The sequence below is a fragment of the Mya arenaria genome, chromosome 2, assembly GCF_026914265.1.
Source record: "Mya arenaria isolate MELC-2E11 chromosome 2, ASM2691426v1".
NCBI lineage: Eukaryota > Metazoa > Mollusca > Bivalvia > Myida > Myidae > Mya > Mya arenaria.
Window position 1 is genome coordinate 1,579,604 of NC_069123.1, and position 20,063 is coordinate 1,599,666.

A 20,063-nucleotide genomic window follows, 5' to 3' on the forward strand; every position below is an offset into this window, starting at 1 on the left:
AGGAGACAATTGAGAGCTCTTAAACCGTAAAACTAACTATTGTTTGCTTGTTTTGAAACAAATGACAAATTATCATCGTATCTTGGCCTTGGATCAGCAGTAGCAAGTGAATGAAAGTGTCAGAACATAAACATTATTTCAAGAAATGATGAGTGCTTCAAGGTCATGAAAACACATTGGAATAATTGTAACGACAGTTTCTGTTGACAACCTGTGCAAGGACAATGAGCAGTAAAGTGTCCAAGGTCAAAGAGCACAAATTATACAAGGTCAATGAGCACAAATGTACCAAGGTCATTGAGCACAAATCTATCCAAAGACAATGAGCACAAATCTATCCACGGACAATGAGCACAAATCTATCCAAAGACAATGAGAACAAATCTATCCAAGGTCAATGAGCACAAATCTATCCAAGGACAATGAGCACAAATATATCCAAGGGCAATGAGCACAAATCTATCCAAGGTCAATGAGCACAAATCTATCCAAGGTCATTGAGCACAAATCTATCCAAGGACAATGAGCACAAGTCTATCCAAAGACAATGAGCACAAATCTATCCAAGGTCACTGAGCACAAATCTATCCAAGGTCAATGACAACAAGCACAAATCTATCCAGGGACAATGAGCACAAATCTATCTTAGGACAATGAGCACAAATGTACCAAGGGACAATGAGCAAACATCTATCCAAGGTCAATGAGCACAAATGTACCCAAGGTCATTGAGCACAAATCTATCCAAGGTCAATGACAATGAGCACAAATCTATCCAAAGACAAGGAGCACAAATAAATCTAAGGACAATGAGCACAAATCTATCCAAGGTCATGAGCACAAATCTATCCAAGAACAATGAGCACAAATCTATCCAAGAACAATGAGCACAAATCTATCCAAGAACAATGAGCACAAATCTATCCAAGAACAATGAGCACAAATCTATCCAAGATCAATGAGCACAAATCTATCCAAGAACAATGAGCACAAATCTATCCAAGAACAATGAGCACAAATCTATCCAAGGTCAATAAGCACAAATCTATCCAAGGACAATGATAACAAATGTATCCAAGATCAATGAGCTTTAAATGTACCCAAACCAAGGTCAATGAGCACAAATGTAACCAAAGTCAATTAGCACAAATGTACCCAAGGTCAATGAGCTCAAATCTATCCAAGGACAATGAGCACAACTCTTTCCAAGGTCAATGAGCACAAATGTAAATAACAAATCAGCGTTTAGTGGTTATGAATGATGTTTCTGCAAAGTGTTATGCAAAGAATGAACAAATGTTTGTTTTTGCATATGTTATCTTCCAAAAGATGTAATTTGTAGATCTATGGAAGCTTCAAGGCATTGGCACAGCAAGCTCCAAATTAAGTTTTTGATAAAATGTGCAAACAATCTTTACTACTGACATCATAGTCATCTGTTATCAAATTATGTTCATTTTGTGTGAGAAAGCGTTACATCTGCCAGTTAATTATCTGATTATGAGACCAGATGGCCTAGAATGGCACACTTTTAAAAGACAAGTCATTTATAATTTATAATAAGAGGATGATTTGAACAAACTTGTGAAATGACAAGTGGTGAATATATTTTCCTAAATATTTAAGACCCAGACCATGCTGTTTCCAGGCAAGTTTCAGTTTCTATGTAATAGAAGATTGTACAAAAAAATAATAAGCCCTGAGGTGGGACACAATTTGATTGAAAAACAAAACTATTGAGGATCAGAACAATAATTTATGGCAATATCTCCGTGCAAGGCCTATTGGTTCTTAAAAAAATAAATAAAAAAAAGGCTGGAAGAGGGCTTTGATTTTATACATAAGTGAAAAGGAAGCTTTCTTCTAGTAGAATGGTATATGATCCATATGGTCGATTTCTGCTACTGGAAGGGGATATGTTACATAAGGGAGATTTCTGCTAATGGAAGGGGATATGATGCATAGGGGGGATTTCTGCTACTGGAAGAGATATGATACATAGGTTTGATTTCTGCTAATGGAAGAGGATATGATACATAGGCGAGATTTTGCCACTGGAAGAGGAATGACAAACAGGGGAGATTTCTGCTACTGGAAGGGTATATGATAAATAGGGGAGATTTCTGCTACTGGACGGGGATATGATACATAGGGGAGATTTCTGCTACTGAAAGGGTATATGATACATAGGGGAGATTTCTGCTACTGGAAGGGGATATGACACATAGGGGAGATTTCTGCTATTGTATGGGGATTTGATACATGGGGGGAATTTTGGTAGATTTCTGCTTTTGGAAGGGGATATGATAAAAAGGGGAGATTTCTGATACTGGAAGGGGACATGATACATATGGGAGATTTCTGCAACTGAAAGAGGATATGATGCGTAGGGGAGATTTTTGCCTTTTTTCTTATGGAAGGGGAGATGTTTCTTTAGGGAGGATGGAAGCTTCCTTCTTATGGAAGGGGAGATGATGCATGAGGGAGGATGGAAGCTTCCATCTTATTGAAGGGGAGATGATACATCAGGGAGGATGGAAGCTTCCTTCTTATTGAAGGGGAGATGATACATCAGGGAGGATGGAAGCTTCCTTCTTAAGAAAGGGAAATGATACATCATGGAGGATGGAAGCTTCCTTCATGTGGAAGGGGAGATGATACATCAGGGAGGATGGAACTACACTAGGAAGCATGGTGGCTTCCTTCTTATGGAAGGGAAATGGTACACTAGGAAGGATGGTGGCTTCCTTTTTATGGAAGGGAAATGGTACACTAGGAAGGATGGTGGCTTCCTTCATATGGAAGGGAAATGGTACACTAGGAAGGATGGTGGCTTCCTTCTTATGGAAGGGAAATGGTACACTAGGAAGGATGGTGGCTTCCTCCTTATGGAAGGGAAATGATACACTAGGAAGGATGGAGGCTTTCTTCTTATGGAAAAAAATGATACATGATGGAGGCTTCCTTCTTGTGGAAGGGGAAATGATACACTAGGAAGGATGGAGCATTTCTTCTTATGGTAGGGGAATCAAGGGAGGATGTAGGCTTTTTTCTTTCGGAAGGGCAAATGATAGTACTTGAACTAAATTGATAAAGAGGAGAAATCATTCTTTTAGATTCCACGTATACTTGAAATGTATTAAGACTTTCGAAAAATACTAATACTTGTTTTTTATGAAGCAAACGCCTTTGGCTTTTCTTGCTTTCAAGATGAAATAAATTTGTACAATTTTTAAACAAGATGTGTGATGGAAGTTAACACATAGAAGCACCCAACAAGCCCATCGCCAAAATGGTTTCAGCCCTTCAGCTGCAAGGTCAATCACATCCCTTACAAGAGACTGGATCTACTCAAATAGGACATGGGGAGAAATATATACTATGAGTTGCTGTAATTTTTATGGAACTCACAATGGTTTACAAAAGCAGACAAAGGTTAGATCTATTTGACATGGAAAGGATGACATGTAGCATTTTAGAAAGAGAGTTTTGTATAGAAATAAACTTGACATGATACCAATATTTAAACCATGTCACCTTTTCACATTTTTTAAGAGCATTTTTTGGTTTGTCTGGGTTAACCAATATTTGATTGATAAATATTCCAAATTGGTACAGATTCTTGGGTCCTATTGAGCAAAAGTCATTGCAATGTGTAATAATTATGCCCCCCTTCAAAAAAGAGGGGGTATATTGCTTTGCACTTGTCGGTCAGTAGGTTGGTTGGTTGTTCGGTAGGTGGGTCGGTCGGTCTGTCGGTAGACCAAAGCTTGTCCAAGTGATAACTTGACAATTCTTGGACCTATTGTCATCAAATTTGACATGAAGGTTGGGCCTGACTAGTAGATGACTCTTATTGATTTTAGGGGTCATTGGATCAAAGGTCAAGGTCACATTGACCTTTAACACAAAAAGGTTGACAAAGCTTCTCCGAGTGATAACTCAACAATGCCTGGACTAATGTTCATAAAACATTTCATGGAGGCTTTGCCTGACCAGTAAATGATCCCTTTTGGTTTTAGGGGTCATTGGGTCAAAGGTCACGATCACAGTGACCTTGAATGCGAAAAGGTTGTCGGATTGATAACTCAACAATACCTGCACCCATGGCCCTAAAACCTGACTTGGAGGTTGGGCCTAATCAGAAGATGACCCCTATTGATTTTAGGGGTCATCAGGTCAAAGGTCATGCAAAAAGCTTGTCTTTGAGATAACTCGACAATGCCTGCACCCATGGCCTGACATTTAGTTTTGGGGTGACCAGTAGATGACCCCTATGGATTTTGAGGTCATAGAGTCAAAGGTCAAGGTAACAACTAACAACTGATATTGGTCATTAAAATGATGTCATATTTACTTATTCCCAGCTGCTAAGAGGATACATGTTTTGCAAATATCAGTCATCATCTGAACATGATTTAAAACTGTTCCTACTATCCTCACACTTTGAATGGTCATCTTAAAACTGCCTCAAAGGCATCCAATGTCAATGACAAATCAGCTGTAATTTCAGTCCATGCACATTTCATTCAATTGTCCAAATATTCTTAAAACCATGGCGCTCGGGGGGGGGGGGAGGAAGGAAAAAAATGTTTGACTAACTGCTCTTGTTATTGTTAAATTACTGTAATGAAATGAAAAAAAAACGTTTTTACGTCAGTCCATTTTCTTGCTAGAAGGGGGACTAACTCTGATAGGAAAACTTGCTTTTTGTTAAATGTATCAAGCTAAAAAGGTCATTATGAAAAGTAGGAGTTGTTCTAGATTTGGTCTCAATTACTGAAATGTGACTGATTTGGTACATTTGATGAGAGAATTTTGTCAGCTAAGCATGATTGATAATTTTCCAATCAATTAATCCCCTAACTAGATCCAATTTCATGGTGGCTGAGTCTAGTAATAATGCCCCCTCACATCAAAGAAACATTGCTAGATATTTGTCACTCACATTTATGTAATTATGACTTTGTAACCTAAAACCATTTATGTCTGTCAAATTAATACTTTACTTAACACAGTTTGGTAATTTTCTATTAAATACAAGTTTTAATCAGATTGCGATTTATTGCATTTATTTAAAGATTTTTATTGTCTTTTTATTGGACAGGATAGTATTGAAGACCTAATCAGCTAAATTGACAGAAAAGGTACTCTATAACTTGTTTTGAACAGGGCAAGTTTAAAACTGGTATCAAAGCTAAAAGTATTTAAATTGGTTTGTTTAAATGATTTTTTCAGGTTGTATAGATGGGCACAAAGATGATCTCTGTTGCTTTAAAGCTGCACTCATACAGATTGAACGCTTTGAACACTTTTTCTTGTCCTGGAATGGGCCAATTTTTGTGAAAATGCATGAGAAGCAGTGATATAAGACTGCTGACCAAAAATCAGATCACAGGTTTTCATATTTATGTTCAAAAATTGAGTGTATTTTATGTATTTTTTTAAAGTGTTAGTGATGCCTATAGCCATAAAACATTAATTTTCGAACAGAAATATGAAAATCTGCGTTCTGATCTTTTGTCAGCAGTCTTATATCACTTGTTGTTAGCTGTTTATGCAAATTAGCTCATTCCAAGATAAAAAGTTTTCAAAATGGTAAATCTGTGAGAGTGCTGCTTTAATGTCATTGAAAGCTTTTTGGATATGTCCATGGATGGTCCTCAAAGTGACACAGAATAACCAAATAAACGTAAACATATTTATTTTTAAGGAAGAATGATGTCATTTGAAAATCAAACACATTCTAGAATGTGCAGTCACTTAAATTTGGTACTCCTTTTCACAGTGACAATATGTTTTATTATATAAGTTTTATAACTCTGCCGCACGTTACAATAGCTCTTGGTCAACTGAAAAAAACCTGTTAGCATTGTTATTCACTTTTTAAATTGTCTAAATTTTCGTGGAATAAATATAACTTTGTTTTGTTGTCCATGTAAAAACTTAGCCATACCAAAAAAACATTGGAGAAAAGTAGCTCATCTTTACTCAAAAACCATTCAGAATATTTACATGAAACATATTTTCGGGTTTTATCTAATGAACAATGCTGTGCCCTGTCTTTTTTTGGATAGCACCCTTCTGCCCTCATGGGGACCAGCATGTGCACACTGCCTTCATAGAATTAAATGTTTGAGATCATCAAATATTTCTTATGTGTTGACTAACACTGATAATAAGATTATAAATACATACAGACTAAACATACATGGCAGTTGAAACCTAATATTACTGCAATCAAACACAATTTCTAAAATTTTCTTCCATATTCATAATGGTCAGGTTCTTCACAGCCTGATTCAATGTGCCCTTTTCACCCTTAGCCCCCTGTCCCTTTGTCCCTTTTCTACAGCACCATGTCCCTTTTCTACAGCACCCTGTCCCTTTTCTACAGCACCATGTACCTTTTCTACAGAACCCTGTTCCTTTTCTACAGCATCATGTCCCTTTTATACAGCACCCTGTTCCTTTTCTACAGCACCATGTCTGTTTTCTACAGCACTCTGTTCCTTTTCTACAGCATCATGTCCCTTTTATACAGCACCCTGTTACTTTTCTACAGCACCATGTCCGTTTTCTACAGCACCCTGTTCCTTTTCTACAGCATCATGTCCCTTTTCTACAGCACCATGTCCGTTTTCGAGTCCCTTTTCTACAGCACCCTGTCCGTTTTCTACAGCACTCTGTCCCTTTTCTACATTATTATGTCCCTTTTCTACAGCACCCTGGCCCTTTTCTACAGCACCCTGTTCCTTTTCTACAGTACCCTGCTCCTTTTCTACAGCAGCACCCTGTCCCTTTTCTACAGCTCCATGTCCCTTTTTAACAGCACTCTGTCCCTTTTCTACAGCACCATGTCCCTTTCCTTTTCTACAGCACCCTGTCTCTTTTCTACAGCACCATGTTCCTTTTCTACATTACCATGTCTCTCCTCTACAGCACCATGTCCATTTTCTACAGCACACTGTCCCTTTTCTACAGCACACTGTCCTTCTTCTACAGCACCCTGTCCCTTTTCTACAGCACCCTGTCCCTTTTCTACAGCACCATGTCTCTTTTCAACAGCACCCTGTCCCTTTTCTACAGCACCTTGTCCCTTTTCTACAGCACCCTGTCCCTTTTCTACAGCACCCTGTCCCTTTTCTACAGCACCCTGTCTCTCTTCTACAGCACCTTGTCCCTTTTCTACAGCACCCTGTCCCTTTTCTACAGCGCCCTGTCCCTTTTCTACAGCACCCTGTCCCTTTTCTACAGCACCATGTCCCTTTTCTACAGCACCCTGTCCCTTTTCTACAGCACCCTGTCCCTTTTCTACAGCACCATGTCCCTTTTCTACAGCACCATGTCCCTTTTTTTACAGCACTCTGTCCCTTTTCTACAGCACCATGTCCTTTTTAAAACTTGGCTCAAACCCTAAGCAAGCTATGTAGGCAGATAACTCTGACTACAGTGGTTTCTGAGTTACACCCCTTTTTTAAAGAAAATACAACAACCACAGGGTGTTGGCATCCTCGAGCGGTGGTCTTGTTATCCACATGCGCTGCATGCTGTGGCGTGTCATTAAAGCTGATACCTCTGATAGCAATTCATATTACTGGTAAAAGTTATGTGTAAAGTCTTATTTTATTTATCTGATTAATAGATAAAATGGTTGGCTGTATTTTAGTGGGTATATTTCAACCACAGATCACTCCTTCTTTTTGGATATACTTTTATCACATAAAATCGCAGAGTTATGCAAATGTCAAACTCAATGACGTACAGGTCATAAATCATTTTAAATGCTGTAAACAGGATCTTCTTTTATCAAATTTTCAGTTTCTCATATCTGTTGTGGCATATGGTTTGAAATTTTTGTGTCTATGCTCATAGTTCTGCCAATAGGATTATGGGTAGGATTCAAATTTAATCATTTAGAAAGCCTCTGATGTAAACCACAACCAAATTTCAATTTAGCCATTAAATTGTTTGATTAAATGTTGTTGTTTTTGAAAAGCTTATGCATGCACTGGCTTGTTATTTAGAGGTATTTGGTGCTCAACACTAAAAAAAGTCCGCATTTATTTTTGGTCTTCTAAGGAATTTAGTTGGCGCCAGGCTGAATCAGAGCTGTCAACTTAATTGTCAAGAAAAACAAAAATAAACACTACCTTTTACTTATAATTACTTGAACTTTTCTATCAAGATTGAAAAATTAATCCGATTTTGATTTTTTGAGACTTGTCAATATTTTTATTCAAATTCTATAAGCCAGTGTACTTTGCCTTTTTTTCTTATCAAATTCAATACCACGTAAAGAACTTGCACCTTTATTTTTCTGCTTAGTCATGATAGGCGGTGACATTGCATATCAATGTGAGATTGTTTTGGTATCGTAACACATTCTTAAAATAGTGACAATACTTCATGATAACTTGAGCCACATGCCTGATAAGGGTAATCTTTTTCTCCTGATTATTTTTGTTTCATCTCCCCCTTCGAAACAGGTGACAGACAAAAACAAGCCACCTGAATCATGCTTTCCTATTTCGCCCTATTTACATGGGTGTTTCTTTGTTACTCTGTGTTTCAATATGTAGGGTATGATTTAATTTGATAGATAATGCATGCATGGAAATATTTGAAGAATGATAAATAGAAAAAACACACAATATTTTGAACAATAAATCTCAATTTTCGTCAGAACTGATAGTTTTAAATGATATAGCAATATATTTCAACGTTTCAGAACTAAAACCTACATTTCACTGGTGGCCTAGCCATGAGTGAAATATTTACTTCAGATGTTCAGAAGGTGAAATATATTGCAATCTTACACTAAAACAAACAATTTTTCTTTTTATTACAGCATGCCAAATTTTTGTAATGTGAATGCAATATCATTTCAGAAATGACTTTGTTGAAACTGTGTCCCAGCCCTGTGCAGCTGATGTTGGATTTAAAAGTGAGAGCAGACCAAGATATCAAATCAGTGAAAAATGTATAATTGTTTATATTACACTGTTTGAAACAGTGAAATATCATTTCTATTTCACAGGTAAATTTCTGTAAATCAAAGGAAAACTAATAGAAAAGTATAAAAAGTGTTTTTAAAGTATTTATATCCAATAAAATCAATGAAAATTAGGTATTTCAGATATTATTAAATTTATAATATCTTATGAGAAGTGAGATACTTAACGATGGAAAATGACTTCAGCTAGGAAATGACTTATATGTGATATGAATACTGACACTGGTTTGTTTCTCAGAGAAAGAGGAAGAGGTATTGTAATAGCCATCATTGGTCATCTTTAAGTGCTTTATACTCTTAAGGTCGGTACCTCATGTTCATGCTGTAGGCTGTCCACATCCAACCTCCACGTCCATCCTTGGCATCCATTGTCCGCATCCATCCTCCGCGTGTATCATCCCAACCATCGTTCGCATCAATTGTCAGCATCAATTGTCCACATCCATCCTCCGTGTCCATCCTCCACATCCATCGTCCACATCCATCCTCCGAATCCATCCTCCGAATCCATTGTCCGCATCCTTCCTGACACCGCCAGGTTGGGTCCCATTTAACTGTGGCTGACACCGCCAGGTTGGGTCCCATTTAACTGTGGCTGACACCGCCAGGTTGGGTCCCATTTAACTGTGGCTGACACTGCCAGGTTGGGTCCCATTTAACTGTGGCTGACACTGCCAGGTTTGGTCCCATTTAACTGTGGCTGACACTGCCAGGTTGGGTCCCATTTAACTGTGGCTGACACTGCCAGGTTGGGTCCCATTTAACTGTGGCTGACACTGCCAGGTTGGGTCCCATTTAACTGTGGCTGACACTGCCAGGTTGGGTCCCATTTAACTGTGGCTGACACCGCCAGGTTTGGTCCCATTTAACTGTGGCTGACACCGCCAGGTTGGGTCCCATTTAACTGTGGCTGACACCGCCAGGTTGGGTCCCATTTAACTGTGGCTGACACCGCCAGGTTGGGTCCCATTTAACTGTGGCTGACACCGCCAGGTTGGGTCCCATTTAACTGTGGCTGACACCGCCAGGTTGGGTCCCATTTAACTGTTACTGACACTGCCAGGTTGGGTCCCATTTAACTGTTACTGACACTGCCAGGTTGGGTCCCATTTAACTGTGGCTGACACTGCCAGGTTGGGTCCCATTTAACTGTGGCTGACACTGCCACGTTGGGTCCCATTTAACTGTTACTGACACTGCCAGGTTGGGTCCCATTTAACTGTTACTGACACTGCCAGGTTGGGTCCCATTTAACTGTGGCTGACACTGCCAGGTTGGGTCCCATTTAACTGTGGCTGACACTGTCAGGTTGGGTCCCATTTAACTGTTACTGACACTGCCAGGTTGGGTCCCATTTAACTGTGGCTGACACTGCCAGGTTGGGTCCCATTTAACTGTGGCTGACACTGCCAGGTTGGGTCCCATTTAACTGTGGCTGACACTGCCAGGTTGGGTCCCATTTAACTGTTACTGACACTGCCAGGTTTGGTCCCATTTAACTGTTACTGACACTGCCAGGTTGGGTCCCATTTAACTGTGGCTGACACTGCCAGGTTGGGTCCCATTTAACTGTGGCTGACACTGCCACGTTGGGTCCCATTTAACTGTGGCTGACACTGCCAGGTTGGGTCCCATTTAACTGTGGCTGACACTGCCAGGTTTGGTCCCATTTAACTGTTACTGACACTGCCAGGTTGGGTCCCATTTAACTGTGGCTGACACTGCCAGGTTGGGTCCCATTTAACTGTGGCTGACACCGCCTAAACAAAAGACGAGGGCCTATATAAGGTAAGCAACCCTGATTGCATTTTTTCTCTCTGCTCTGATTATTATTCGAGCGGGTGATGTTCTAAGTTAAGACTCAGAGCCTCCCTTGAAGGTGATTCATTATCATTTTAGTTTGGTAACAACGAATCAACTTCGAGGGAGGCTCTGCACTAATTAATTCAACTTGCATTCAACCAGGGCTGACACTTCTTTCTTCTCTACGGACAGAGCAATGTTTTGGGAGCTAACTTATTCTCTTTGGTTTTAATTACCTCATTAAATGATGAGGGCATATTTTCCCCTTTAGGCTTCTAAATTCCTCTTGAAACACCACAGGGAATTCGGTAGGGTCAAGCCATAATGCAGACAGACACAGGCAGACTTAAACTCTAACACATGCCTTCAGCAAAGAATATATAACCTTTGTTCACATGATTGACATACCATATTTGTTGTTATAGATGCCTATTCTTTTAAAACACATGGGGAGGTACAAGATATAAGAATATCACACCTCCAACATGAATGACGCAACGCCATTGGTTCAGGACTGGTCATGCGGTGACCCCATATTTTTCCATATTGGGTCACCAAATTTATATTGTACCAAAATGGCGTCTATTTTCTAAATCCGGTGAATAAATGAAACATTTAAACATGTAAACAGGTTGTCGAGGTGATATATACGTTACGGGGTTAGTAGGTGACCCGATATGGGATATACGGGGGGCAAAGGAAACAAATTTGTTTCCTTTGCCCCATATGTCCAATATCAGGTCACCTACTTACACCGTAAGTTTTAATATCTATTTATAGCCTGGTATATGTTAACAAGAAACATCAGCCCAATGAGCTATTTTCTAACAAGGTCATTTTATGGGATTTTGTTGTATCACAGGACAAAATTATCACAATGCTTAACCTGTCTGAAAACTTGTAAAAATGCAGCTTATTTCTCTGTAAAAATCATATTGGCTGCATATTTGAATCAGGGTATCCTCTGGTATTTACTCTTTGATATCATAAATGTAAAAAAATATATACCAAAATGTACAAAAAAAATTACCAAAATGTAAAAAAAAAATAATTGAGTTGGAGCCCAGGTCTGAACCGGTGTCGCCAAAATTGCAGTCCAGTGTTGTATCCAATGTGCTACGAAGGTTTACGCTAAACAATTGGAATATTTCAGCTATATACCTAACTTGGTAATATCATGTGATGATATTGACTAGCCAATCACGCATAAGAATGAATTCTACATACCTAGTTATCTTTTTTACTATGTGCATGGTACTTCAGTTAGTTAGTTTCAATGCCTTGTACACTTGATACCAAGTTTATGTCAGTTTTCGACAGTTCTCTTTTTTATTGTGCTTTTTCATCATACGGAGTGCAGCCTAAACCCCGTTGAAAGTGATCCAAACATAACATTTGTTTATCAAGCATCACTTATGGTTCATGGGAATTTAAAGTAACCCGAGATTCATTTGGGGTTTCAAAAAAAATGATATTTAAAAATGTCCTAGTCAAGATGTTAGATACTTGAAAACCAGGATTTCATTGAAAATCCATGATTAAAAAATCCAACAAAAATCCTGGTTATTATACCCCCCAAAACAAAGTTTGGGGGGGGTATACTGGAATCGGGTTGTCCGTCTGTCCGTCTGTCTGTCTGTCTGTCCGTTTTTTTTTGTCCGGGATTCATCTTTGTCGTTATTGAACAAATCTTTTTCAAACTTTCAAATATTAATGACCATGATGTAAACCTGTGCCTCCGTGGATTTGGTCAGAGTCGCATGATCCTGAGTGGAGTTGTGGCCCCTTAATGAGTTAAATTGGGCAAAATTAGCTTTGTCCAGGATTCTTCTTTGAAGCTATTGAGCAAATCTTTTTCAAACTTTCAAATATTAATGGCCATGATGTAAACCTTTGCCTCCATGAATTTGGTGGGAGTCACATGATCCTGAGTGGAGTTGTGGCCCCTTAATGAGTTAAATTGGGTAAAATTAGTTTTGTTCGTCCTACTCCTTCGTCATTTTTGAATGAATCTTTTTCAAACTTTTAGCCATGGTGAGAACATTTGCCCCTGTGATTGTGGTTGGAATCGCATGATCATGTCTCCAATTATGGCCCCTGAATAAGTTAAAATAGGCAAAAATTATACAGCTTTGTCTAGCCTAATCCTTGGTCATTTTTTCTCATTTTTTATATAAATCTTTTTCAAACTTTCAGATGTCAATGACCATGATATGAACTGTTGAATATGTGATTTGGTGCACCTGTATTAATCAGAATGTTTGCATGGCCTTAAAAAGACCTTTAATTGATTTTGTCCTTAAAAAGACCATCAAAAGTCCTGAAGTTAGGTGCATACAGGCCTTAAATTTGTTACAATATTCGCTTTGGTGGCCTACTCCTTTGTCATTTTTCAATATATTTTTCTCAAACTTTCAGCTATCCATCACCATGATGTGAACCTTTGTATATGTGATTTTGTGCACCTGTATTATTGCCTTGTGCTTTCTAATGATACCATAACTAAGGCCAGGGCAAACAACCTAGACAGGGAAGGGTTGGGGGGTATTCGTTAGCCTTTGGCTTACAGTTCTAGTTAGAGTGGGCTATGTCATTGGTTGGATTCCAGAATGGCCCATCAAATGGTTTCTGTACAATTTCTAGAAATATTATGTCATCTACGACAGATAAAATCTAGAAGACAAGATGTTTTTAATGACATTAACTTAGAAGACTATAAATTAGTTTTTAACCCCCTTTTTCACGCCACCGTTTAAAGTTATTGACTCAAATAAAATTGTTAAATCTTGGTCTGTATTTGCATATCAGTCTGGAAACAGTGTTTATTTATAATTTACTTATATAATTTACTAATATACTTATTATATAAGTATTTATTATAATTTGTAAAAAAGTAGAAGTGGTACAATTATGTTCCTGGTTCCTCTAGAAACACATGTTTATGGTTTATTATTAAATAGGAAAGAGCATTTTGAACACATAATGGTCAAAAAGTATCAAAGAAAAATTTAAAAAATGTCCCCCTCCGCCCCTTAGTTTTAACAAATATTTTTTTTTATGAAAATCTTATAATTAATTTATATTAGCTTTAAAAGAACTGTTAAGAACCTTTTTGCTTCCAACCATTGATATCGTGATGAAACTTTGTTAAATATTGCAATAAAGTTCATTTGGAGGCCTAACTCTGAATTATATTTTCTTTCCATCTAGTCAATGTTGTTGCTGAATTGCAAAATGGAAAATTTCTTTATTAGTTGATCATGATGAATACTGATTTCTTTAAGCAAGCTTAAAGCTTAAATTATGCAAAAATACAATGTCATTGCCAGAACTAATGTTCAATTGTAGATTGTTTTTTTTAAATAATTCAATTTGGTTTGTTTGGTTAGTGCAGTGGTTAGCTCACTCGCTTCTCACTTTGGCGATCTTGGTTAGATTTCCGGCCTGGGCGCATGTGAGTTGGTTTGTGGTCACCAATCCAGACAAGTGGGTTTCCTCCGGGTACTCTGGTTCCCCTATAACATAAGACCACACTCTCGTGTAACATCATGCCAACACGAATGATAAATATAATGTTATATTATACCTCACATAAATTTGTCCCTTCTTTATATATATAATCTCGATCGGTCCGTATATCACTGTATTTTGATGAAAATCCAGTTTTATGACGTCAGCGGTCCATATTATCTTTTTGGCCGGTCCGGACCGGCCAAAAAGATAATATGGACCGCTGACGTCATACGATTGGTTAGTGCGGGTTGCTATTTTCACAACGGCGAAAATTTGTCGCAAGTATACATTATCAGGTTTGTTAAATAAAACATATTTAAATCGCTTTAGAAATATTGTCTTGTAATGAAAAGTGTTCAGTATAATATAAGAAATATAACACACCACTTCGGGCCATATGGCATTAAAAGGACCGGGCATTCAGCCCCCGAAGGTGAATGGACCTCGGCTAACGCCTCGGTCCATATACACCTTTGGTGGCTGACTGGCCGGTCCTTATAATGTCATATGACCCTCAGTGGTGTGTTATATTTCTTAAGTAATAACTTGTTTCACAATCGTAAATAGGTTTATATTAAATAATTTAACATTTCCAGATCTGTAGAAGGTCCCTGTTTACGAATGCTGCTGATAACAAGACATTTGAAGACCACTGCATAGATGATGTCTTCCAAGGTCAGTGTGTAAGAATATGAGGTAAATTTATATGTGTTTAGTTATTCTGTTTTTCAAAGAAAAAAATGAGGTACAATTTATTGTCATAGCTTAATTTTGTGACCTTGGCAGTGGCTTCTCTTGTCACATTAACATTGGCCATTACTTAAATATCGAATTAACACAAAACTTGGTATACATGTTCATTATAATAATTGGTACTTGTTCGGCTAAAGTTTGATTACTCCGGCTTAAATATTTATCAAGTTATGTCTCTTGATGGGGTGAAAAAGTGGCATCTGATTATTTTGTTTGTTTCTTTTTTCTGTTTTGTTTTATGGTGGAATTTCTGACATTCAGTCACTTAACCATTTATTTTGGTAAGTACCTACTATTAAACTTTTCTACTATTTTAGTGTTTGAGATTATATTTTGTTTACTGTTTAAATCCACCGATTCCTGCTGATTTACCAATAGAAACGTACAGCAGATTTGAATAACACTGTTATCCCATTAGACAAAATATGATTTTGAACACTGAATACAAAATCAATTTTCAATAGATAGGAGAATAATAGTTAATGATGTGTTCATCTTAGTAACAGAAAAATGCACCAAATATTTAAATCAGTAACTGGGTGTTTTTAGTATGTGTTATCTTTGAAGAGTTAGATTATGTTTGATTATTTTATCATTTTGACACCGGATTGAACTTGAGCAGGTTTTAAGTACTGTGATGACAAAGTAACGAAAGCTATTCAAATAGTGGATTTATAAAAATGTGGTGAGTTCTTTAAATTGTATTATATATTTGTAATTCACTGGAGAGAGAGAGAGGGGGGGGGGGGGTCGGCGGGGAGAGAGGGTGATAGGAGGGGAGAGAGGGATTGAAAGGGTGGAAGGGGAGATAGGGGGTGTAAGGGGAGAGAGGGGCTGGCAGGGGAGAGGGGATGGGAGGGAAGAGAGGGTGAGAGGGGAGAGAGTGAGGGCACCATTATTTATATGTATCATACTTTATGATAGTTTTGCGCTTATTCTCTTGTCTAGTTTTCAAGGAAACGATGAGGTATTGTCATGGTGTTTGAGCTCAATGTCATTGTAATTATGTGGGGATGGAACTTGGCATGCTTGCTCACAGTGTAATAGGTGTCCACATTTTCAGAGGTTAAGGATTTGATCCCTACCAGAGGAAATGTCTAATGACCACTCAAAGTGGACATTAATTTTAAGTACCGGTACTCTCTGATTTTTTTTATTCAAATTTATAATACAAAAATATATTGTGCAGAAGAACATCAATATGTGCATTTCTGAAAGAAAATGATAATTGATTAGATGGAATTTCTATATTGAAGTTAGTTATACATTTACCAATAAAGGTGTGTCTCATTTCACAATAGATTTTTCATGATCATTGGATAATCTAAAAATGAAAAATTGAGAAACATAGATTATCATAGGTCTAAAAATAAAGAGGGTAATTATGAATACAAAAGGATTCAGGCATTAAGGTTGATCAAGATTAGAACGAAAAATTGTTTTTACTAAGAAAACTGACTCAAGTGTGATTCGATAAGTTTCAGTCACAATCAAGCTAAAATAAACATTACCCTCACTCTCATTAACATAATTGAGAAAACTGGAAAAATGTTAGGGTATGTTATTCAAATTTAAACTAAACCATTTACATACAGTCTAAAACAGCAGGAAATATATTTGTAATTAGGCCTAAAAAAAAAATACATTTGGTTCGGGCTACCCGACCCTACCTACGGAATAGGCGCCAACCCTATCGTTTTTATAGTCATTTGAAAAAAAAGAATGAAAAACTAAAAAAAAAATAAAAAAAAATTCTTTTTTTTTTGGTGCTTTTCAATATGTAGTTTAAAACCTTAAATGCTAATATAGACGATAACTTTAACACCATTCTCCAATGATGAAAATGACATTCTTATATAAAGTCTAATAAAAAAAAAAAAAAAAATTTAGAAAGCCTACCTACCCTACCTATTTTTGAAAAGGATGTAACCCTAACCAAACATTTTTTTTTTTTTTTAGGCCTTAGGCAATATAAAAAGTTCTTGTCTAAGTACCACTGACATCTCAAAAAAAACCAGGTAGGTTGGTAAAGGCATTACTTTTTTCTCTTTTTTTGTGAGAACTGAGATTCTGTAGCAAACAGAGCTATATCAGAATTTATCACTTTTGCAGAAAATTTAAGATATGAAACGGTCAAAATTTACGTGACCCTTATTCAAAATCAATACAAACACATGTATAACAAACATCAATTTTGAGTGATAAACCTCCAACAACTTACTAAATAATACATTTATGGAAAATATTAATTGCTGATAACAAGATTCATTGTAACCGTGTATTTAATAGCAGAAAGCGGAAAAATAATAAATGATTGGTGAATGCTAAAAGATTTACTGTGGTCTAACTATAGTCTCATAAGGTTAGAAATACCGTGTTTTATACTCTTTATATTCTTTCAAATTAAACTCGGTATCCTTCAAAAGAACAATTGTTTTTGACATTATTCATCCTTTTTGGAATAATAACACAAGATAATTAATTGTGGTAATGTGGTTATTTGGGAGTGGACATTTTTTTTTTAAGAAATTTCGAAAACATTCCACACTAGTGCAAAATAAAGTGTAGGGTCATGTGGAAAAAATAGGGTCGGTCAGGATAGTGGAAAGAGACAGATTTTTTGTTAATTTGCTTTAAAGCTGCACTCTCACAGATTTACCGCTTTTACAACTTTTTTTATTTTTTGTCTTGGAATGAAGAATGAGCAAGTTTTTGCGCAAATATCTGCAAACCAGTGATAAAAGACTGCTGACAAAAGATCAGATTGCAGATTTTCATATTTCCGTTCCAAAATTAGTATTTTATGGCCTAAACTGTTACTGACGGTTTATGAAAAATGCATAAAACATAAATTTTTAAACTTAAATATAAATATCTGATATATATCTAATGTTTTGTCATCAGTCTTATATGACTGATTTACATGCATTTTCATAAAAATTGGCTTGTTCCAAGACAAAAATAAAAAAAGTTGTCAAATTAACATTCAATCTGTGAGAGTGCAGCTTTAATGAATATTTCAGTATTAATCTATAATGCATTTGTTTACATAATTGAGTGTCCTCACTAAACTCTGAACAGGGATTTGCTTCTATGAGAAACATGTAAAAAGATAATATGTATTAATTGATATATTGTTTTAATCAGATATTCTTAATGGATAATAATTGAAACTTTAATTGAAGGGATATCTTTTATCAATGGAGTAAAAAAGCTTTTTGAGACGCACTGTTTTTCATCACTGAAGAACTGTAGAAAGCTAAAAATTGCTAAGTGATTTAAATGCTAGTATCGTATTTTGATAATTTTCGAGAGGTTTTGTACTTGTAAAGCACTAAGATTAATTTCATTATTTTTAGCAAAAATGAGAACTTTTCAAAATAAAACAAACAACTGTGATTAACACTTTTGTAATACTTAAAAGCAGAAAAAAGAAACTCTGCCTAATACATAATTTGTTGAAAACAATGTCAAGCTATTGGATGATTAGATAAAGTTTAACTAAATTATTTGACTCATAAATGATGATGTGATACAGAGAGGTGCTACCTCAAAGCTTGGGACCGGTTAGGGCAGTGGTTAGAGTACTCACTCCTCACCAAGGCGATCTGGTTTAATCCCCGGCCTGCCCGGTGCATGTGAGTTTGATTGTTGGTCACCAAGCTGGACATGTGGGTTTCCTCTGGGTACTCCCTTTTCCCCCACATCACAAGACCACACTCTCCTGCAACATTGTGCCAACGAGAGTGACTTAGTATAAGCTATCATAGCTTTCTTCACAATCGTTGTATTAAAAGTATATAATGCTTAAAGTAACCCAGGATTGATTCCCGGTCTGGGCGCATGTGAGTTGGGTAAGAGGTCATCAAGTGAAAAAGTGGGTTTACTCCAGGTGCTCTGTTTTCCCCCACATCACAAGACCACACTCTTGCGTAACATTGTGCCAATAAGAGTGATTAATATATATCTATATAAAAACTGTAACATTAGTTGTTTTACATACGTTGTAAAATAAAGATGTAAAAACTAAACTTAAGCTTGCTTAACAATTGTCGGAATTTTATAATCTTTAAAAAAAATTATTTCTGGTGATATGTCAGAGCCAGAATAACTTCACATGCGCAGTTTCTTTATTCGGCTAAGTACGTTACATAAAGAGGACATTTTTATCACATATTTGTGAAAACAATTTTAAATTTTAGGATGTTTTGACATTTTACTACTATATATAGTTCTCTTTGAAATACTGGTAATATATTACCCATTAAATGTTATTAATATTGTAAATGAAGCAAAATATTTGTGACAAACTGCTCAAATGACTTGACAAATCTTCACGTAAAATGATGATGAATATGAATTTTCATATGTTTTTTGGTATTTATTTTGCGATCTATTTTAATGAAAATACAGATATTGTGTTATTTATGTTTTAAAAACGAGTATAACTTGTAAGCGTGTACTATAAGGACGATAATTGTTATTAAGTGTTTTGGAAACAAAAGGTAATGTCTGCTGTTAATTTTGTTTGATGGCTTAAGATTTAAAGGTAGAAAAATTAGGTTGATGCACAAAAAAGCGTATTTATTTTAATGCATTATTATGTTTAACTCGAATCATCATTTAAATGATCAAAACAAACAAAAAAGGGTTTAATTCATCTACAGAATAAAAAAAACTTATGAATGGTATTTTAGCGATATTTTAATTAGGGAAATTTTTGGTCATGTAGATATTAATTAAAACCCCATTTATTAAAGCTAATATTTTTATATCAGTACACAATTCATGTTTTTTTAGCTCGACTATTCGAAGAATAAGGAAGCTTGACTACTCTCACCAGCATCAGCATCAGCGTCTAGTTAAAGTAAGAAATACAAATTATGGCCCCTGATTGACTTAAAGGCTCTTAGGTTAAAGTTTTAGAGTGCATTGTGAAAGGTTAAAGTTTAAGGGCAAGTAATGAGGTATTTATTAA

General features: G+C 36.5%; 1 protein-coding gene across 1 annotated transcript in view; it reads left to right on the forward strand.

Annotated features, from left to right (window-relative positions):
* Positions 1-19,560: 19,560 nt before the first annotated feature.
* LOC128225070 (solute carrier organic anion transporter family member 4A1-like) overlaps positions 19,561-20,063 on the forward strand; it is a 102,479-nt gene continuing 101,976 nt past the window's right edge. Inside the window, exon 1 of the mRNA XM_052935083.1 lies at positions 19,561-19,590. The gene's annotated coding sequence lies outside the window, so the exon portion shown is untranslated. The remainder of the gene's footprint in view (positions 19,591-20,063) is intronic.